A 24651-nucleotide genomic window follows, 5' to 3' on the forward strand; every position below is an offset into this window, starting at 1 on the left:
AGATTGCTCAAATTTTTGTTGTGTGCAGTTTTTCTTTGGATCTTAATATGTCTCCTTATTTGATCCAAAATCAAATAACTAAGCCTAAGAAAGTAAATTTAGAAAGAACTAGTTTGTGAAGAGAGAGCACGGAGCGAAAATTTTCTACGGCTCTTATCTTCACGGTTAAAGGGAGGAAAAAAAGTCCGGATAGTTGCCATGACCTCGTAAAATGTGTAAGTTGGTATCATGCGACGATATTTTGATACTGACTTCAAAGTAAGGAAGAGACTTATTGGCGTCTCATCCGCCACAAAACCAGCGTTTTAAATATAGCTACTGACAACCTTGGCAACCATGGAAAACGAGACTGCCTTAGTGACGAAGAACGTGCATTGCTATCACCAGATGGCAGACTGCGCTGCAGCTAGCAACGGCACTCGATTTTTCTGAAGTGGCAAAAATTCAGTCGAAGTAAACTGTGTAAGCCATAAGTTAACGTTCATGGTACAATTTTACACACAATCCGCTCGCCTGTATATACAAGGATTGTAGCATTGTCTGATAACGAAGACCAGCTTGCATGTCATGCTTAGTGATCTGTCGTTCGTTTTCTTCATTCCTATTGAACGGGTATGTTAGGCGTAAGGCACAGTGAAAAGGGAGGAAAATAGGACCATCGCTTTAAAATGTTTTTGCGATTGATATCTCGGTAATATAACATGAAGTTAGTTGCATAACAGTCTATAAACATTAATTAAGCTTCTTGAGAATTGTTGATGGACAGTGTTTCGTAAGAGAGACTTAAAATTTCTTATCCAAAAATGGAAGATAACAATGGAAATTAAAATATTAATTTCTTTTTGTCTACGACTTCTAATTTTTTTACGTTTTTCCACAGTGGGCAAGTAGTTCTTCTTAGTGGTATATTCCATTGGATTATTTTATTCTGACCAGCAAAACACTGCTTACGGTCATGATTACGATATCACTAGTAGAAATCCATACCCGTATGAAGAGACGAATATCAGACACTTTTGGAATGGCGAAACTGAAGAACAATTGGATGCAATTGCAACATTTGGCTAGAATGATCGTCCCCATTCTGTCCACAGCCAGGAAAAAGCTGTTCCTATTTGTCTTTAAAGGATGTTCTCTAAGGACGCCATTTTGCGGACGACGAGGAGCTGTTCATGAGAGTTCCGAATGTACAGAGAGAATGATGGAGCCTTTGTTGAATTCTATTTAGTGAGGGAAAAAATAGGAGGGGAATTACATGCGCATAACCCTCGTATTTCTAGGATCTGGGTTGGAGGATTTTTATTGGAATTCGCGTTTAGGATCCTTGCAAAATTTTGCCGAGCAATTCCAGATTTAGTTCTACAATCTCTTAAATATATCCACATGCATCAGTTTTAGTTACAATCAATTGAAGATGAGCTGACGGAACTCGTACCGATATAACATGGTTTTTTCCCTCTTCAGAAAACATAAAATTTATAATTTCGTTTCGATGCCGGTTTTAATCTAATCGTTTTGATGGAGAAATTAGGTAAGAGGTGCGCATACTAAACTTGTTGGAGTTCCATGCAGCAGTCTAACTTTTGGTTGATTTGGCTTTTTATTTTTGTTCCATTATTCGATTCTTTTTTTATTTCTCGCTGTTTTTATTGGTAAATGATAATTCCCGAGAAATTATCTGGAATTTAATGAAGTTTGGGAATTAGGATCACCGTTAAATTTTATCAAATCATTTCAGTTTTTGGTTTTTAAACAATTTTAATAAGAAAATTACACAAAACGAAATAATATGTCTGATACACCTGACAAAAATGGCTTCAGCTTCAAATGTGATTATGAATGGTTACAAGAATACTATTACAAAACGCATTTTTAAAATTATTATTACTATTATTGACATTCATTTTTTCACTTATGTTTCTTTCACTCAGTTGATATCGTTTTACAGAATTACATTGTGTGTTTAAAATGTCCTAAACAGTAAAATCTATAACCACCAAACTTGGTACGGTTTTATGTAGTTGACCAACTTAAATTAGATGACCAAACCCCCTCCCCCCTCAGCGTAATGCTACCAATAGATTATTTTCTACCCTACACCATTAAATGACAATTTGTAAGCGTTTAAAGTTTTGCGCATATGTTGCGTTCACAGGGAGGTATAGAATGGTTGTCGAACCCACGCCACAGCGCTACCTTCTCTCATTATACGTTGGTCACTGCCAGTTTATTACATAATTTCAAAGGCCCTTTTCAAGCTGGTTTTAAAAATATGTTTGTGTGTATATATATTGCCGATAGAGTCGTTGCGATGTCGAAAGGTATAAAAATTGCTAATGATGTTCACATGCGATAAGCATGCAAGTACCTCATTTTAACCTGAACATCAAGCAATCATAAGATTTTCAGTTTATAATCTGAAAAAGATACTCCTGCTATAAGCATATAAATTACAGTAACACGCAAAAACTTATCTGTATATTAGCAAAAATCCAATTAGTCACAGAATAATCCAATACTATATTACCGCATGGATTACGGGATGGAGGTCAAACCGCTTCAACGCTCGAAAATTAATCTAACTTTTACCAAAAATAACTTAATATTGCTTACGAGTTCGATGAGTGTTTCATTACTGTCAATCGCTGCCATACATTGTATTAAGGAATCTAAATGCGCCAAGAATGCACAAATGACACAAGACTATGTTTTAACCAATTAGGACAAGAAAATTTGAGTCAACTATTTTTAACTGGTAGTAACCAGGGTGAGGATGTATTAATAACAAGAATTTCATCAATATCAAGTGATATGTGCCCTTCCAATAAAAAATTAAAAATAAATAAATAAAGTGCAATTTCCTGGTTCCAGTATTTGGTATGCTATTCAGTAAAACGCAAGATAAACATTAAAGTTATGACTGCGAAGTTGAGATTTGACTTTTATTGGTGGGCGGTAGGTGGCGTTGGAGATGGTAGTTGGGATTGAGTGCTGGAGACGGAGAATTGTAGAGTAAGTGCCCTCCCCTCGATGAGCCAATGGGGTCCTTGGAGGTGTCACGTAGTAATCATAATAATAATAATAATAATATAAGATTAGATCGAAGGCTGAGAGTACAAAAGAATTTGTTTGTGCTCATCTGCACACAAAACCAGAAACGACGTTTACGAACAAGCACTACCGAAACAGTCGTATTTTTTCTATTTCTTTCGATCTTCATCGAAAGAAATAGAAACTTGTACAAAGAAACACATTCTTTGTGTACGTTATTCTTATAATTATTGGACCTATTTTGTCATCTCATGCGCGATAAATGCGATCAGGATTTTTCATTTTAGTAGCAAAACAGAGGAAAACAAATACTTTTCCCTGGGTAGTCAATTATTCAAAACGATGTCGCGCTTTCATTGAAGGAAACTCAGAGCACGTTTGATTTGACTTGGGACCGAATTAACTAAGGCTAGTGTGTTAATGTCTGTTTTCGGAAAAAAAACAGACCAAAGAAAACGTTTCGTCACCATTGCATGAGTTCAGATAACGGAGATTAGACTAAAAAAGCCTTTATAAAAGGTTCGTTCACTTCCTAGACGAGATTCCAACTTAGGTTTTTTTCAACGAAAGATCAAATTTCTATATTGGAAGATTTCTAAAATTTTTAAACACTCGAGTGGAACGTGCATTCCACTAGAGTTTTCACGAGTCTCTTGCTGACTGAATTTTTAAAGAGAATAACGTGGGTCTTGACATAATTTAAAGGGAAAAAATTAATAACAGTTTCCCTGCATGCTCTGTTCTGAAATAAACTACGAGGGGGAGGATATATGTTTTTTCAAAATATACGGTAAAAAAAAAGAATTCTTACGTGAAGAAATTCATGTTGACATAGGTGGATATGCGACAAGTCGATTTTGGTATGTATACATCACTTTTCCACATAATCACCAAAGACACGATGTCTGTCACACGGCATCTTGAAGGCATCTAATAATGATGTAAAAGAAATCAACGTATGTCTACTGGTAAACGATGGCGAAATGCACACGGTAGTCAATAACAGGGTGTTAACAAAATCATTACACAAAATCTGAACCTTATTCCGTGACACAATGTTTGTTCCGTACACTTGAAGATGAGAAATTGGATCTCTGCACACACCTACGTAAGAACTTGTTTCTAGTTGTTATGCCATCATTCAACGGACGATTCCATCTCTGAGGAAACACAATGCGAGCGCTCTCTTGACCTATTCAATCTTCCCTAGCGAATGATGCGTTTGTATGTACGATATCTGTTACTTTATTTTTAAACATCTTTGTGAGTGGGATGAATTACTTAACATCCGCAAGAGTATTTTCCTTTTCAGGGTTAAACATGTTTTGAGTAGGTAGGGAAATTTTTCTTCTTTCGACAGATCATCTTACTAAAAATGTCAAACACTTTTCTAGCCCGAATTTGTGTAGTTTAATGAAGATGCACGTGACGTTTATCAAAGTTATAACTCATCTGTTGCGTTTTTTTTTTCCTCTTTTAGAAGAGAATCCGCATTCACGATGTGAAATATCAAAGAGTTTAAGGTCGAGTTTCTTTAGGGTTTTAATCCGTGTGCCATTTGGTTGAAAGCTTTTGCAATGGTCAATCTTATAATGGTTTCCAGTTTTGTTTTCTGCTGTTGTTTCATCAATTTTTTTCTAGGAGTTTAATTTTTGAAAGAGGGCTACCTGTCGTTTTTCTGTATACTTTCGACCATCTTGAACCAAGGGTCTCGAAGCATTTTCCCCGGTAGCTATGGCGTCTTCGGAAGATTTCTTTTTGTTTCCGACGATTTGGGGATTAGATTGGCTTATATGAAATTACAACGAAAGCAAACAAAGCCATGAAAAAATTAACATAATTCTTAACCGCTTGTGTTCTCCGGCCGGTTTTCCTGTTTTGTGGGTCCTGCAACCATTCTATGAGGCAGGTTAACCAGCATCCTAGATGAACCTCGAATCTAGGTCTTTCCAACTAAATGGCAAACGTCACAATGTCCTCGTGACTATGCCATGGAAGACGTTCGGTATTTGAACTAATAGCTTGAATATCAAACGCTAAATCATATTGGTAGCGAAACACTGAATGATACAGCGTATGCTGACAGTAATGCTGAAGTTGCTACTTCAAATTCCACACCTAAAGGTACGGATGTTTATATAATCTTGCTCTGAACAAGCTTGTATAGCTTTTTATAAGACATATTTTGATATTTTTAACAAAATATCAAAAAGATATTAAACTTGGGTAGATCACTTTAAATCAATTACGGCAACTAGAAATGTTAAAATACAATTTATAAGGTCTTCTAGCATTCGAGTGTCTTGAAGAACAAATCTATTCTTTCCCTTACCATTTAAAGTAGATGAATATCATTTTACATACATTCATCACCATCATCAGCATTTCTGTATCCAATGAGGGTTGATATCTAAAAGAATCCTGGAGAAGTCTATTGTTATTTCCTTTTCTCCCAACCCTCTCCCGCAGCACAATAGTTTGTTCTTCTATGTCTTCTTCCTTATATTTTCATTCTTTAACCAACAGATATTTTGCCAATATGACACGAATCATTCTTGGCCCCCATATTCAGCCCCCTTCATGAAATGACCTTCCTATTTTCACAAGCTCTTTTGATGTGTGGCAAGTCTTTGACAAAAGTGTTTATTCCACGAGAGGGGGTTGGTCTGGTAAAAAGTTCTGATAAACACCTAGAACAAAAATATTAAAGCAACTGATATAATCACAAGAAAGAACATGCGGTGGTATAAGTTACCTTCATAACTCTGATACTAGTGTGTTCTTTCTTGTGGTTATATCAGTTGCTTTAATATTTTTGTTCTAAGTGTTTATCAGATCTTTGATCCCCCCCCTCATAATCAGTCTATTAGTAATCACATTTCGTTCTTTTTTTTTTTTTAATGCAGTCCCAAGTTTCTTTACTGAGTTAGAAAGCTGGTGCATATGTTTTTGACGTGTAAGCCAAAGACAGTAGCAAGTTTCCTTTTTTAAACTGATGAGAATTTTGCTTTTTACCCTATTCTTGTCTACTAAATGCAGGCCTGGTTGGCCGAGTGGACAGCGTATCCGCTCTCCAACCAAAAGGCTGCGGGTTCGAATCCGCCGTGGGCATGTTTGTGATTGACTGTGGAAATACCAGTAGTGGTCGGTGGCAGATGGCGTAGTTGCGGTCAGTTGGTGATTGAATGGTGAAGACGGAGTTGTAGAGTAGGTGCGCTCTCTCGATGAGTCCTTGGACTCCCTGGAGGTGTCAAATAATAATAAATGCCAACCATCCTTCTCTCATCCTTTTGTATATTTCATTGTTGCTTCTAAGGTTTGTCCGAAATACTTTATGGTTTTTCGAGCTGTTCTGTTTACACTGTGATATATTTGTGGTGCATTACGTCCCAAAACAAGAAGATGAACATAAAGATGTTTGATCCCTATTTAGCTGTAACACAACATATTCTGTCGCCTTCCGGCCATATTCTGTCAGCGCATTTAAAACTGATCACGACGGATGGAAGTTATTTTGTCTGCGAATGACTGTAAAATATCCATTATTTCCAATTCTTCTCAGTTTAAATCTCTGAAATTTTTCTCCAATGTTGCTGCAAAGAGTTTAGAAGATACGGCATCTCCCGTCTCAGGATTTTGCATATTCCTGCTCGATGTTGCTATTCAATAACCAACAATATGCTTTCTTTTCGATGGCTTGGATTTAGTGTAGAAGCAACTCAGACTATAAGGCCAGCGTGTTATATGTCATAATTGTTCTTCCGGCCAGTTTGTTTTGCGGCATAAAAAAACCGGCCATCTTCTTATCGATGGATTTTAACATTTCTTAATACTGATAATGAATGAAATGCTTTTTGTGAAAATCAATAATTCCGATAAAGAGGAATCTGATATTCAGATTGCTTAAAAAATTGGTGGAGTTATCGTCTCCACAAAAAATTCTATCGTTCATTCATTTTACTACTTGTAAACTGCTCCGTGTATAAATGTTGATCACAGCTTTGCTCTCCAGAATTTAATTAGATTCGTACTGATTTTCTTATGAATGCAGATTATCCTGTTTCTCTTCTTGGGAGAAATGTTACCTAGTCTTAAACATTTTTAATAGTTGCTATTTTTTGTTCTAATTTTTAGAACTTGTATAGCTCCTTAAGTTTATAAGGCTCGTCTTTTTTTTATGGTCTACCTTTTCTAAATCTCTCAGGCATTTAGTAGACAAAAGAATATCATTTTCTAAATCCCAAAATAACTTAAATAAGATGAATTTCTCCCTCACTCAGTGGTTGTTAACGGTTTTCATTAAGATCGATAATTTATTCTTTTGAGGGAAGATAGAAATCGTTAAGAACGTATACAGTGGGTGTTAACAAAACTCGATGCTGTCGATCAGAAAATATGGTTATGTAATATACAGTTGAAAGAGGCTTTCTCATATGCGCTGTGGGTATCCACGGGGAAATTTGTGAATGACTAAATCGTTCTCAAAGACTTTTAAAGAAGAAAAACTTAAAAGAATTTTATCTCTGATTTGGGATTACAATCAATATTTAACTCGATTAACATAGCTCAATTCTGGGTAAAACGAAAGACAGAATATCAGTTCTGAAAAGAAAGGCAATGCGAATTTTATTACGTTTTTCCACTACGTGCTTCATGTGAAGCAACAAGATTCAGATTTGCCAACAGTAAAATCAATGCAAAGAAATCGATGAACATCTGGACCTCTCCTAAGTTTTGCAGTCACATCTTCAATTTCAAGGTCAGAAAAATATAAGGTAGATATCTTTTACATAATTTTTATGCATTTATCTTTAATATAATTTCTTAATATGGACTGTTAAAAAAAGAAATAGAGAGAAACATTTAAACATGTTTTACTCCATTTATTGAAGAATTTAATGAATTATGTATAAGTTTATTCTACGATATACCTTGGGGTAGTAAATACTGGTTTTATGTGGGGCAACATTCATGAATAATAGTCTAACAGGCTTTATGTGTTTCATAGTATCACATTCTACTTCCACTGAAATACAAAACACCTGATTTCCACATAAATTTTGCCTTCGCAGGCCAGCTGACCATCGCTTTTTCTTTTTATGTTCTCCGGCGTCTATCGCAAAGTATCATAATACTAGACTAAGTGATGATATTATTATTAAACCTCAATGGAGTCAAGTGATTCATCATAGAGGTCCCACTATTACACACACAATTGTATTCACTGGCTCCTTATTCATAATATTCTCAGGCAATGCATTCCAATCACCCACCACTCTCCGTGCAAAAAATCTATTCCTCACATTCTTCTTATACAGCTTTCACAAATGACCGCTTGTCCTCTCTTTGTTCTCCCCCATTCTATGCAAAACATCATCCACATTAATCTGGTAACAACCCCTTAATAACTTATATGTCTCAATTATATTCCCCTCTTCGTCCTATCCACTAGTCTCCGCAATTTATATTTTCTCAATCTGTCTTAATACTCCACATTCCAGAGACCAGAAACGACGTAGTCAATCGTCTTGGTCTTTTATCCAGTATCTCCTCATCCTTTTGATAATCAAAGCCTAACTTCTACACATTAGTTCCCCGCATCATTGCCATAATTCATTGTCCTGTGTTCACGATTCTAGCAATGTGACCCCGAAATTTTAGGTCCTTATCCACTAGCACTCCCAGAGCCTTCATTTCCACCACTTCCTCCAAGATACTGCCACAAATTGTATACTCTGCATCTCAGCTTTGCTTCCCAAATTTTAAAACGTTATACTTTGCAACATTGAACTGGTAACACCAATCAATTGCCCATTTGCAAAGCCATGACATCGGCTTCATTTCTGAATGTTCTCCCCAACTTTAAATCATCTGCAAACAACTGAATATTACCATTCAGATCCCTCCCGATATCATTAACATACAAGTTAAACACCAATGCCCACAAAACAGATCATTGGAGTATATTACTAGTAACTTTCCTCTTCTGGGATGCTGCTCCTTCATGCACAACTTGCTGATGCCTATCAGACAGTCAATTCCTTATTCAACGTACTAATTTACTATCCAATCCTATCCAGCTTAATCACCCAATTATCATGTGACAGTCTATCAAAGGGCTTTACAAAATCTAAATATAACACTGTGTATACATCACCTTGTTGTAATAAGTAAGCAGATTGCTAAAACAAGATCTCCTTTTAGTAAACTCAAAGAGAATGCTCCTGTTATCAATCCATTTCTGAATCCTGGTCCTGACTGACTTCTCCAATATTTTAACCAACCACAACTCCAGACACACAGATTGGTCTATAATTTGAAGTTTTAGTCTTATCTCCTCCCTTATGTAGAGAAGGACTTTACCCTCTTTCCACTCCTTTGGAACTCGGCCCAGTGCAAGACTCATGTTAAAAGGCATTTGTTAACTCTCTGAAACATTCTTTCAAAACATGTGATGATCTATTATCAAACCCTACTGCTAACCTCAAGTTTACTCAGGCGTAAATGGGCACAACTCCTCTGCTATCATTAATAGCACTCCTCCACTTTTTCCCTTCACGAAAATTATCATAACCCTCAATCTCTATTCCTACCTGGTTATCATCCTCATTCAACCAAGTTTCACTTATTCCGCCGATTTCGGGGCGAACAAACCTGATCAATGCAACAATTTCACTCCCCTTATTTCGGATACTTCTCAGATGGGTGTAAAAACATAATAGCCTATTTCTGACTTTATAACAAGTCCTGCCTACACCTCTTCGAAGATGTGTCTCCCCAATACCCTCCTCGGCCTCCTCTATTAATTCGTTGTATCAATATTTTGAAACAACGCACTTCAAATCATTCTAGCGTCGGAATACAAGAACTCTGGGTTCTTCGTGGTGGCTATCGTAAATGAATCGAAATAATTGTATCTTGGATCTATTTCAGAAAACAATTCTCTGTCGAGCTCAGCTGTTCGCGACGTTTTACTGAATGCATATTGCAAAGATACCAGTAGAATTTCTGTTTAAAATTTTCTCTAAAAAGCTGTAAAGTCCATACTCACATTTTTTAAAGAGCTTAGTTAGCCACGATAAGTTTTAAATAGGTAATTCTCAGTTCTGTCAATTGCGGCCAAGTTTTGACTTGTAAAAATAACAATTTGGATAGTACATGCAGCATATATTTTGCAAAAATATTTCACTATTTATTATTTGGGAAACACCTAACTGTCATCGAAATAAGTTTATTATAAATTCTAACTATATAAGAAGTTCTTGAGAGATTACACGTAGATACTTATCAGTAAATAATTCAATAAATTTTCAATATTGTAGTTAATAAGAGCAGTTTACAGATTTTATAAAAAAAAAAAAAAAAAATACTGAATCGATAGATGGCGCAGCCATGTAGCTGATAAAATCAACACAGTTGTTAAGAAATTATCTACGTAAAATTCAGCTTTCTAAAGCTGCTTCACACATTACAATACTCACGATTTTACAATACAACGATTTTACCATAAAAGATTGATTAGAATTCTTAATACTTTCATGTTTTATTGTTATATGTCTATAATGAGATGAATAATGCCATAGTGTTTCTTAATATAATGCCATTTCCTGGCCTTTTAATGAGAAATAAAAGTAAAATATTTCACACTATTTAACTTAATAATAATTTATATTATTTACTTCATATTTATTTTTAACGATTTCCGTAGTGTTGCTGTAAAAATTCGATATGAAAGGAAAACAGTATTCAGTGTAAGACGGTTTTACTGGTGCTGCCACCTGTCGTGAGTATTTTGCATAAAAACGAAATGAAAAATACAGTAATTTCTAATAATAAGTTCTTATTCCTGTAGTACTGATTGATAGAAAGAAAAGAGAAAACAACGGTTTAGAAACGTACAAAATGCATAAAAACCTGATTTGAGATATAATTAATCCATTGCATAAATTCTCACAAAAATAGAAGTGGTGAGTCGCAACATCCTTAAGAATATAAACTGGATTTAAATTTTTGAAAAGTTATAGAAGTACAGTACTTTATTAAAACTACATTAGCTTAGATAATGTCAGCTAATAGTGACTCAGTAATAAAATTTACTTTGACAAATGAATCCTAGGTGGCAGCACTAACTATTTGCAAACGATATGAGGAGGATATCTGTATATCAAACGATACACAGCAAGCGACGGTTTGCTGATAAATCTTATCAGGAAAGCGTTTTAGAAACTTTTTTTTTAATTCATTAGTGCCAGATATTTCCAAAAACTTCTGGAAACGAATGTAAAACATATCAGATTCTAAGTCGATGAAGGCCTCGTATGGCATTAAAAAAAATTAAAAACAAAGACAATAAAAATATCTTATTAATTTATAAAGGGTTTCAAACAAACTTTGCATAAAAAGGCAAGCATTAATTCTTTGTCATAAAACAATAATAATCGATATTTAATAACCTTTTAAATATTTTGTTTATAGATTTTTTCCCCAGCTGTCTCCGAGGTTATCTATGGGGGAGGGATCAGGCTTTCCATCATTTTTTGATTTAGTAGGCTTTTTTCTGAATTCAGCGTTTTCGTGACATTTATAAAATGAAATCCATTCCCAATTTAATTCGTCTTTCTAATTTTCTCTGTATTCTGTAGAGCTCTGAATCTCATTTTCATTTTTCTGTTTGGGATTCCCTGTCCTAAAAAGGACAGATAATTCTTTTGATCTTCTTTAATCATCTCCCCACTTTTATGTCTTTACCTTCTCCATTCCGATATTTCCAACTATTTTCAGTCTATTTCGAACTTGGGATTGGTTGGAATTGCAGGAGTAGAACTCCACGAGATCGGTATATTACCCATAACTCATTTAATTGTGGATAATATGCTAGTATATATGATCTCTAACCAGTTTATCCGTTTCCAAATGCAAAAAAAATCGAGTTCCAAAGAAATCCTGCACCCTCCGCCATATGAGTTGGGCTAAATGAAAAGTTTCCAAGGTCCTATTAGATTCCAGAACTTTTCATCGGAGAGCCCATGTTGCGTTGTCCTGAGTGCGCTACAGAAACGCTGTTGTTTAGACAATGTTTCGTAACCGTAGTGCTGAAAACATTGTAATAAGAATGTTTTTAATAACAGAGGAAGATATCAATCACTCTGTCCTTCGATATGCCGAGGTTTCATAATAATGAATTCGCTTGATATTCTTTCTAAACTTTCAGCTCTGTTGTTAATTCTCTGTTTTTTTTTTTTTTAAAAAATCCAAATATTTAACCTCTATTATCTTGTTTTAATCAGTAATAAATTGTCATTCAAAGGCTGAATATCCTGTTTTGATGTTAATGAACAGCCTCTCACTCTCGCATTCTCGCGTCAACGTCCTTGACCAATCTGGCTTAGTCATCGACAAAAAATAATAAACAAACCATTGAACGCTCAAACTAGAATGATCATTTCTTGTATTTAAATACATATTACAGATGTAATATGTATTTAAATACGTGCAAAATGATATAAATATCTTCAATGATTAATATTTTAAGTGATGATTTCCTGTCAAATATGTTAACATGAATAATGAAATAAAACCATTTAATCATGTACATTTCTTGCTGTTCACCACCACGCATGCATACTCGATGACGTCATTTGATTACATCGCAATGAATGAAAGGAAGATAGAGGAGAGGAGAAGGGAGGGGGGAAGATGGCTTGGAAAACAAAATCATCTGACCTTGACAGCCGATTCTGTAGGTCTTCAACAGTCCTTTTGCATTGTAACGGATACTGACAGATGCAAAGACACATCCGCCATCACAACATTAATAAAAGCAGACAATCACGTACACCCATCCAAAGAATTAATTTAATGGTTCTCCTTTTAACATGATTTCCAGCAACCTGGTATTAATTCCATTTGCAGTCACTCGCAAAGGGATCCCACTTTACCAATCCTACCCCTCTTCCGACCCTCTGCTTCCAAAATTAGAGACGGCGTCAGCAAACGCAGCTGCGGTGGTGAATGTCAGCCAAACACTCCTGTTTAGAAATACGTTTGGGGAAAGGCGGGCAACGTGCCAAATTGACCCACGAGGACGGTTACTAGTGTAATCATTTGTTTTACACGGTTGAGACAGTTCAAGCACTGAATGTTCCGACTACTCTAATGCTCGGCGCAGTTTATTTATTTTAGGATGAATACGGTCTGTCATGAAAGCATGCCGCAGAAGTAATGCAGTATGCCGGCTATTATTCTTCGGCTATAAAGTATTATTTATTTGTGCCCGAGAATGATCGCATTTGTTCCTATCGTCAAGTATTCTCATTTAAAGAGAAACAGGACAGCTGTTTAACGTAGCTGCATTACGCATTTCTTGCACATCGCTTTTTCTCCCCCAACAACAACGATTACTCCGAGATTGCGTGCCAGAAAAATCACAAAAAGTATACTTTCTTTCACATTATATGAGCATAGCATAAATATATAGAGCTATTTATTATGTATGATTCTCAGGCTAAAATCCATTTGGCTTTTTATTATTATTATATAGGCCAAATGAAGCAAAACCAAATTTTCTGGTTTTTCTTCAGAATTTTTTCTCCGGAAAGAAAAAAAAAAAAAAACTTTTATAAATATCGGATAATGAACAGATTGACATATAACTGCTCCTATGGAGTACTTTCCTCATATTTATGGTTCTCCCCTCCCTGCTAAAAAAAACCCCCAAATCCTTCAAATACAGAAACGTCAAGTTAGCGAACGAATTCTCAATTTGATTACTTAATCCATTCCCATCAGTCTGCTACGTCTTGAGAAGTGCTCATCATCACAGGCAAGTCTATATTCAACCTGTGCTGAAAGAGTGAGAGAATGTCAAATTATCTTCTCACACTCATTTCATTCTCTTGATTATTTTAGGAGAATCTTAGTTCTCCTAAAATAATGAAGAGATCATCAGTACTCCTTGAAGATGTGGATGCCCACCATGTAATCAGTGATAATAATATCCAGTAGGAATTCCGTCACTTTCAATCCAGAGTAGATTTCCTACCCCATATCACCCGCCTGTGGCCACATGCTATTAAAATGTTTGTAGAAACTTATGGCACTTCCAACTTAAGGCCTTACCTTATCCATAGCTTTAGCAGTTACAGTACACTTCATTCCTCCTTTTCATTTGCCAAACCTCACAGTCCTCAAACACTCGAAACTTCAGGATCCTCTGTGACTAGCGCCTTTAACCCATCTTACTCATCAAGGTGAAGACAATCTTGTCAATATCAATGCTAATAAAATATTCTTTTGTACCATTTCTCGCAAGAAAAATTCCACTTCATCTCATCATACCTTATACACAAACGTTGATATGCTAGTTATTCTTAGCATAAACCCATCACATGTACAGCTTCACCATCCTAAAGAAAAACTTTTTTATGCTACCGTCTAATTCTCATCTGTAGTGCACGTCTAATCTCATGCAAATCTCAAATGTACCTTATGATGCTGTTTTTCCGTTTGAATGGTGCACTAGAAACCTCCTTAATCTCGATGCTGTCGAGGAGTTCAGTTCTGCTAATCAGTGATCCAACCACTTTCGTACAGGCATTCTTCTATGCGTTTTCTATGGGTATTTGCGTGAACGCTGTTCTCGCTTCCATTTCTCTAATCCTGTTAACCATTCGCAGTCCAACTTCACTCTCACAGAACTCTCCTTTATTTCATTACTGTTCCCGAGGAAAACATTACTTCTCTTTCCTGGACGGCCTTTCCCACGTAGTGTTCACCCCCTCAGGGACTATAATCTGCTCAAATAAAATTCCTTCCTTTTGGCCTTTTCCCCCCACATACCACACTGACGTGCTATAGGTTTTGCAACCAATTATATGTGGAATTAATAAAGTAAAAATAAAGGTTGAACTACCTGAATCCACTTGTCAAAAAGAGGTTCTTATTCACTGACATACTGCTAACTCAAGCCGAAATATGAAGGCGATCAAGTTTTATTATGATTGGTTCATAAGTTAACTCTCTACAACAAAAATGAGGGGAAACAAAACTAGAGGGCCTCTTAGTGTCCTGCTGATAAACCTAATCAATGGACTTAGCTATCTTTTTTTTTTATATATTTCTACTGATAATCAACAGAACTGATTAAGAGAATTAAATCAGAAAAATACTTGGTTGATATTTCGTGCTATAATATTTTCATATAATTATTGTGATTTTACGGGCGCACAGGAACAGAAAAAAAAATTATGTTCTATTTCTTTAATGCTATCTACTATGAAAACATGAGATGATATTGGCAGTTGGAATATTAGGTTAGTCAGTAAGAATTCAGGTGGCTAGAAAAGGATCCTCTTTCTAGCTAATGAAACTTGAATTTAACTAAAAATCTATGCAATGGTGATGTTCAACCCTATGAAAATTTAAAGTATATTTTCGGAATGTCTTAACATTGCATTTCTGCTTCTCATTGTGTTAATAATTAAAGCTTATTCTTACGTTGTCTAAAATTATTTATCATAATCATCCAATTCGAGACCTTTCCCAGTATGTCTTCCAGAATGCTGAAAAGAACAACGCTGCATTTGGGTGATTTAAAAAAAAAAAAAAAATGAAGGTCAATGACATCCCTCTTGAAAACAGATCTCATTCCGGCCAGCCACCGTCAATCGATCCCAAAACATTACATCAAGTCAACGAAGCCGATCCGCCCACCCCTATTCTAGCTTAGACAGAACTCGGTGTTCCAAGGGCACCTAGGTGGCGTAATCTTCAACCACTTGGCAAGTCAGCAAAAGTTGTTGAAATGTTCGGCATGAAACAACTGACACAAAAATAAGCTGAGCATCGCGCCGGTGGCTGTGCAGAATTTCTTGACAGTTGTTGGAAGAATGTTTCATCAAGAGAATTGTTAGATGTGATGAAAAAATGTCTGCTTCAGTAATTCAAATACAAAATCAAGTGGATCGACCCAGGATAAAGCAGAACTTTGAGTTTGAGTAAAAGGTCGAGTAGAGAACAAGGTCATACTGTGGGATTCTGAGGATGTAGTATGCTTTGAGTTGGTTCCTAAAGGGCGAACCATCAACGCTATTCTGAATAAAGTGAATAGAAGCTGTTCTCTTGCACGATCGCTCCTATGCACCAGTCGCTCAACACACTGTCTACAGCTCCAGCCATCTGTTTATCACGTATCCGATCAATAAGTTTTCTGGGCAGATGACGCTTCGCTGGTATTCAGGAAGTAAAGACTGTGTCCAAATAAGTTTTTACCTCCCTCCCCCCCTCCACAAATGCAAGTAGAGTGTTAAGGAGGGATTAAACTGCTTGCGGAGAGAGACAGAGATCAAAACCACAGAACCTAACTGCTCGCAATTAGATTTTTTAATTATCCAGAATTAACATACATCCTGTACACTTTTCGAACATGAAATTAAACCCTGTCTCCTTTATGTCAAATCACTTCGATGGAATTGATGTAAATTATGGATCATGTGAGATGCCACATATTACTATTGAAGTACAGCATAAGCAAAACCAACAGTCTTTTGAGATGGTAAACATCTGGCTTTAGTTACTTTTCATTCCAATTAAAAGTAAAAATAACTCGCAATAACTATCTATTGGTATTTACTGAAATTAAGGAAAGGAAATTTTTATAATATAGTCATTCATAAGAAAGTTGGGTTTTGTAAACAGCATTCTTAAATTGATTCATAATTATAAGAGAAACCAACTCAGAGCCATTTTGACACACATTACTCTTAAATATTAGGATATCCATCATAATAGTGGATATGTTTTTATTCATCACAACTATGGATCATACAAGTACAAAAACGCATAGGGTCTTGCAATTTTACGAAAACATTAATAGTGAAATAGGCCGTACTGACTGAAGTGTTCAGGGCCTTTTAATTGGCCCTGAACACTTCACATAGGAAATTTTCGTCATGTTGCATCTGCCCCAATCAATTGTAAGTGAGGTTATTGTAAAGTAGACATCGGTAGGAACAACAGCACAATCGCGACCTGACCTGGTAGGCCATATAAAATCACAGAGTGGAATCGCCAAGTGCTGAATCACATGACGAGAAAAATTGTTTGTCCTCATTTGAAACACTCGCTACCGAGTTCCGAAATGCGTATGTAAGCAACGCCAGCACCATAACTGTTCATCAGGATCTGAAGAACATGGGTTTCCATGGGCGAACAACAGCACACAAGCATCGCAAAGGGTTAGATAGATTAGTTTAAAGCGCGCCACCATTGGACTGTGGAGTAGTGGAAACGGTTCTCTGGAGTGATGAATAACGCTTCATTACATTCCAGTGATTTTCCACGAATGGATATTAACGGGGAATCTCAAGGCTGCAGCCTATAATAATTTTGTGTTCCAACTTTATGGAAACGGTTTCTGTGAACACTCTTTCTTGTAACAACACGACAATGTCTCCGTACACAAAGAGATATGTGCAGGAATGGTTTGATGAGATAGAATGTGAAGAACTTGACTAGCCTGCATACAGTCCTCATCAAAACCCATCTCTCGACATCACTGACCAATTTTTTTTTCTGGAAGAATTGAATGGAATTATCACAGCAACATACCAAAATGTGCAGAAAAACTTCCTGTGGGTTGTTATAGCAGCAAAGAGTGGACTAAATCCATATTAATGCCTTTCATGTTAGAGTTAAGATGAGCAAGCACCTGGATATTTTTGATCAGACAGCGTATGTACTGTATAAATAATTTTGTTTTCTTTTGTTTAATTCCTCATTAAAACGCACCAAAATCGAAGTGAGGCGAAGTTTAAAATAGATCCTAAAAACCAAATTTGATTAACTTGTATTACAAGCAGAGAAATTATTTAAAATGATAATTCCTCTGCTTGTGATTTAAGTTAAATGTTATCGATGCAGAGATCAAAATCTTGTCTTTTGGTCAAATCTTATCGGTGAAAAAGGATAATCTAATTAAAGGTAAAAAATGTTCTTCAACCATCATCTAAACCAGCAGATATCTCACCAAATATGCATGAGATGAGCAACTTCTTATACCTGTGTACATGCAGTCGTTGTAGTTCAAATATTGTCGATATTACCATAGGTTGTGCGATAAAATTCATGGTGGTTGCAACACATTTACGGTATTCTAAAAGCTATGTAGAACAATGATGACACGTCTTTAAACTTCCAAAGAGTGTATCAAAAGTTGCATTGCAGTTTACGAAATATCGAGCAATGTTTGTGTTATATACTCTTGACAATTTTGACTAATTTTAAAATGATCCGATGGACACCGAAACGACTAACTTTTAACAAATATTCTTATGAACTAAATTTCATCTGGACAAACTCTGCAAATAGGTAACTTGAAGTAAAAATTAAAATGGATCGGCAATATTCATAAACATTGAAAATATCAAAATTTCATTTAAATCCCTCCAGAAGACACTAATGACTTCTATAGGAACAAAACGAATCCAGTTAGATGTTTATATATTTTATAAAATGAACAAAAATATGTAATTCATTTTGAGCGTGACTAGCTACTTTCTCCCCAATAAATGATTAATACGTTACGTTTAACCCACATTTGTTCGCCATGAAGGATGGGAAATATAAATAGGAAAACAGAAAAATAGGAAAGATGAAGGAATGTAATCACTACAGGTGGAAAGTGAAAACAAAATTTTCAAGGGTTTCAGCAACTATGTAACTGGATTAGTGATATTGGGACAGACTCAGTGGAATCTGATCATGTATAGGGCATATAAAACAAGTCTTACGAGCACATTTCAACTTCACCGTAGTCACTTCAAGAGGCAGAATCCACATGATGTGAAGTCTACTGATATCCATAAAGGAATGATATTTTTATATTTTTATATTTAACCAATATACGAACACCTACATCAAACCAATTTTCATAACCATAAACACTAAACATATCCACTGCTACGAAGTGGTGTCCAGATATTTCTGATTAGACAGTGTATATTCTGCATATCAATCTTGCTCTTCTACAATAAGCATATTTGCAAGAGTATCTGCAAATAATAGAGAAGGTTTAAGATATTATGTAGAAATAGTGGATATTAAAGATCCAACATTATTTCAAAGCCGAATGTATAACCAGAGAGCTTATGAGAAGCATGGTTTTGAAATAAGGTTGAAAATTTAAAATCCACTATTTTTGTATAAATTCACTGAAATGAGCCAGGAAAATATCATAAACTTATTTTTATAAGTTTATGATATTTTCCTGTCCAGTTTTTAGCATTTCTATGAGCTTCTACCCATCATCATTACCAAACTGATGGCATATACTATAGGCGCAGTTAATGCTACGCGATGGATTTTTCAATAGATGTGGCCCATCTATTCTTCGATGTTCTCACAACAATAAGAAAAACAAGTTCAATTTCCTCGTTGACACTCTCGCCAACAAGATTATCGACTTCATTATTAATTAGGTTCTTCTTCTTTGAAGATTCTCTTCTGAATTTTTAAAAGAGCTTGAACATCAGTTTAAAGCTAAGAATATTAATTAACAAAGGTCGCACAGATAAGCCAAGATTTCGAAAAGATCAGCAACATTCTATAGAAAGCACTACATTTTCTGAAGTACAGCTCTTTATTTCATTTAAGCTCATTTTGCTCCCTCAAGTATTTTTTAACGCTTGATTTGTCTCAATAAAGCTGCATTCGCTCTTGAAATGACAGCACGCTGTGCACATCATCAATTAAACCATTCCAACTTAATTTTAATTCATATAAGCTAGCTTAGTGAATTTACAAGCATTATAGGAGTGTCCACTGTAGCTGAGTCGGTACTGACGACGCCTTTTGGGTGAAACACCAGGACACGAATAAGGCCTTTTTCAACTGAAGGCAAATTAACCAGTTCTCCTTGTGATTGTTTTCCTCCTTCATACATTCCTTCACCCAAGTGAATAAACACTCTCCCAAGATGGACTTGGGTCATGGGAGAAGTAGACCCAAACGATTAACTCGTATACTGTTTGGGTCTACTTCTGGCCTCATAGCATTAATCGGTTCCGTCATAATCCTTTACAACATCCAAACATCCGTTGCAGGATTGCCATACCTCGATATGTTACTTCCGATTGTTGCTTTCGTTTGAAGTGAGACGAATTAAATTATTAAGAATAATCCTAATAAAAATTATGAATGATCTGTCAGAATCACCTTGGGCCGCTTCTGACGATTAACTCATGCAAATATAAAAAAAAAAAAACAGTGAATACGTTAATCGTGTAATGGTCAAAACCAGATTACTGGGAAAAGATCCCTGCATACTCTGTGAGGGGTGAGAAGGATGGATCCGAGCTTCTGGCCCGATGATCAGCAGAGATTTCGTCAGCAGAGTCCCATACTACCACTGGCTTGCTGCGCATCACAAGAAGGTTATGCGCAGCAAGCCAGTGGCAGTATGGGACTCTGCTGACGAAATCGAAATCTGCATTGGGTTAAATCACGCACAAATACGACGGCACAACATAATTGAATATCATTCGTGTCGCCGGGCAGATATGGCCCCAGGTGTGTGGGGGGGGGGGATAGTGAGAAGTCGGCTAATGGAATAATTTCGTACTGAATAGATTTGAAGATAGGTACGACGAACATTAGAAATACCAATGGAAAATGGATGCTAGTAGTGGAATTGCAGAAATACACGTACACATGAAGTATTAACGAAGTCAGAATCAATATGAACCTTAAGAACACCCGATAAAGATGGCATTAATGAACGGGGAAGGTGCATCTGCAGTATTTAACATTAAACAAGAAGATAAATTGCCTGTCAATCACGGAATTCAAGTAGAGTGACTTGAATAAATTTCAAATGAGAAATTGATTAATGATTTATATGTGCCTTACATAGCGTTTCAGAGAAGATTCTAGAAGTGAAGAAATGTGCGTTTTGTAGTAGTTGGGGGGGGGGGGGGGAAAGAGCTGGCATAAGAAAATGGAAGCACTTGTGGCTTAACATTAGGAAATGTACACTAAATATAGAGAAATGTTTTAGAAAAATTTGGAGAAAAGAACAATAATCAATACATGCTGGATTTGTGTTTAGGACATGGACTAATCATTAATAATATTATACGAGTACTCCAACAAAGAAGTGCATAATTTCACTTTGACAGAACATAAGCAAAGTCTTCTTAACCATGTTACTGTTGATAGTAATATGTTTTGATTTGTTTTCAGGATACAACCGTGTATATACATTGCATTTGAAATAGAAAGCAATCAAGTTTTGGGCAGCGTAAAATCAGTATCACACTGAAAAGAAAATATGCACTAAATTTTTATAAAAGACCAAAGTCGGAAAGCTTTCAGAGTTAAGTTGTTGACTCAAATAATATGCAAAGATTATTCAATAAAAATTTTCTGAACATAAGATCAAAGCTTAGACCTTTTACCTAATGGCAAAATCTGATCAAGTTAGACAGAGAGAAGCACGGCATGAAGCGTTTGCACCGTAAAAAATCTTGTTGATTTCTTGAGTCCACCGTATGGTTCTAAAGAGTTATGGAAAAAAATGAATTCTTGAGTTCTGGAAGACGTTCGTCATCATGTTCCCTTAGGCATCGGTTCCCAACCGGTGGTACGCGTACCCTCGGGGGTACGTGCTCGGCCGTTCAGAGGTACACCTAAAATAATCAATAATGGCGGGGGAAAAAAAGTTTTTACATTAAGATAGGCACTGAACAAACGTATCAGTATTTAAAAACAGCTATTTTAAAAACAACGGGTACAATTTATAGAAATGGGTTTAAAAGGGGTACGAAAGTGGAAAAAGGTTGGGAACCACTGCCTTAGAGAATCCACAAAAAAAGGAAAGAAAGTTGTGTGCAAAGGAACTAAACAAACGTCATCGGAATAAAACATAAGTTCAATATCATGAAAGCAGCAACATATTGTAGACACTGCAACAGCTTATGGAGGAAAGAAAGAATAAATCAGTGATGATATCCATCTAAGTCTCGTTCGTCTAAACGGACTGAATTCCTCCCCCCCACCAATGAGGGGTTTAGAGCAATTTAATGCACCACTTACCATTCCTCTGCGTATCCCTCCAAGAGTAAGTATTTTACGTCAATAGATGTGTGTTCAAGAAGCAGGTATGCCTGTTTGCCGGATGAAAAACGCTCCACCTTCGTATGCGACCGTCTAAATCTCTCTCAGTTTAAAAGCCATGATAAAAAATATGCTAGCCGGGATTCGAACCCAGGGGTTTCATTCTATACTGACTGAGCTACGGAAGCTCCTTAAACGACGATAGTGACAAAAAACCGGAAGTAATTACTTTAAAATTGATTAAATCAGATAAATAGAAACAGCGCAGTAACAAAAATATTGCTGCAAAATGTAATCGTGAGTATATTTCAGTACTAGAGATAGAAAAGCGCTCAGAAATCTGAAATGTGGAAAAGCTGGAGTATATGATATTGGACAGTAAGTACATGGCATAATTCAGATGGCCTTTAAAGTAGAATTAATAGAATTCCAGCTGACTGAAGAAGAGGTCTCACATTAGCTATATACACAAAAGGAAATTCATATATATATACACACACACACACACACACAAAATATGGAAACAGCCATCGTGAGTAAAGTTAATCTAAAATTTGCAGTCACATAAACAACATATGTGTTGGAAGGTAGGAAAAACTATGTTTAATGCCAGGAATGGAAGAGATAAGATCTAGAGCGAGACAATTTTAGCTAACTTAAAAGACCGAAATATAAGATTTGAGAATACTGGAAAATTAACAAATTAATTTGGAAGAAAATTTGATAGGATGATATAATATCGTAATGATAATTACGTAGTGCTATCACAGTATCCTGTGCACCCTTAAATATATCTTATTAAGAAATCTTAATTTAATACCGGAATAAGGCACCTTGCTTCGATTTTGCATTAGGCATTATCCACCCTTGAAATGCTTAGCTAAGTAGTTCCATGAGTGTATATATAAATTTAACTGTTTTATTATTATTATTATTATTATTATTATTTAAAATTTCTCTTATCTCTGCACACCATCTTCATAGAAAAAATATTGCAAATCGTTGTTAAAATTAATTTCTGATGCATGGAATAATGAATCAGAAAAACCTCCGATAGAGGTCGCTTAAAGTAGTATCCATCAGAAGATCGTCAGTTTCTTTCTTTAAATCGGTAGGTTTTGTCGAAATTGTCTTTCGAATAATTGAGGGCTTTGCTTATCTTTAATTTTACTCTAACGGAAATAAAGCATCGTGCTTCATTGTGGCATCAGATACTATCCGCCCTTGAATTGTGTGTGTTCTAAAAATAGCCACCTAAAGAATCGATAAAACTGAACTCGGTAGCGTCAGTCAGTGCCCTTGAATGGTCGCTACACAGAATGGGAGGTCGCAAAGTAAACACAAAACGCAGCTTCTAACACACGGACACAGGACATTCAAAGTCAGCATTATTCACGAATTTCTTTTGTTCCTTTTATTTCTTTTTTAAATTTTGTACTAGTAAAAATTAATTCTTAAATCATCAATTTAAAACAATTTTTTTTTTAGGTAAGCGCATTTGCAATTATATATCCTGCACGCATTTGCCTGTATGATACATTTTAGTATTAAATAGTTTCATAAAATGGGATAATTCTGTTAGATAATTATTGCTGAAATTAGGATAATTAAATATTGTCAAAAAAAAAAATATATAAAAATAGGCATGATGAAATGCAGACGTAATTGCAAACTTGCCTTTGCACGGTGTTTACTGATCGAAATTGGTTTCTAAGGCTCAGTGTTAGCAAATAATGGTCTTTCTCATTCACTGCACGCTTAATATAATTGCCAAGATGAAACTTTCTCTTTAAATAACAATTTCGATCTCCAATCAATAGCGTTCGACAAGAGTATTGTAAGTTTCCATGGATTTACTTCCAGACAGATCGAAACAGCGTTGAGGTTACTGCAACTCTAATAAAAGACTTTTAAAAAAATCTTTTTTGGGGATCGTGTCTTAAGTAGTACGACGCGAGCGAAACTCAAGATGGCGAAGGCCATCATGAGTTTTGCTTATTTTGCTTATTCAGAGCTGTTAATAATGTTTATTACTTTCGGAAAGTCCAGCTTATTAGACTAACTGTCCGTTTGCCTAAATTAAGAAAGGGACATTTTATTCTTCTTCAGCAACTACAACATAATCAAGCCCGAGCATTCTTAAAAGGTATGAACTCTTCTTTCCAAATAATGGCATCTACCTTGACGTTTTAACTCTGAGTGTAGTCGGACCCATTTTGAAAAAGTGCTGAACCATGTTTTCTAAAATCGAATATCGTGATCTGACCTTTAAAAAATTCTCAGCCTTCTTTATAACGCGAAAGAAAGTTCAGTCGCTGTGTGTGTGAGAGAGAGAGAGAGAGAAAGAGAGGGGCTCCCACTTAAGAAAGGTTATAAGCATATAGTACTGTGTGTGTGTGGGGGGGGGTCAGTACAATAACGAGGGTATGAAGCGCCTGTGGCAAGTGTCTAACTTGCGCCCCCTAACCCAAAAATGACAAAAATTTTGAA

At 35.9% G+C, this 24651-nt stretch overlaps 1 protein-coding gene across 6 annotated transcripts in view; it reads right to left on the bottom strand.

Annotated features, from left to right (window-relative positions):
* The window catches only part of Pka-C1 (Protein kinase, cAMP-dependent, catalytic subunit 1), a 545341-nt gene that overhangs the window by 374347 nt on the left and 146343 nt on the right, over positions 1-24651 (bottom strand). The window lies entirely within an intron of this gene.

The sequence above is a fragment of the Typopeltis vanoorti genome, chromosome 20 (genome assembly GCF_054136105.1).
Source record: "Typopeltis vanoorti isolate ZY-2024b chromosome 20, IOZ_Tvanoo_1.0, whole genome shotgun sequence".
Classification (NCBI taxonomy): Eukaryota; Metazoa; Arthropoda; class Arachnida; order Uropygi; family Thelyphonidae; genus Typopeltis; species Typopeltis vanoorti.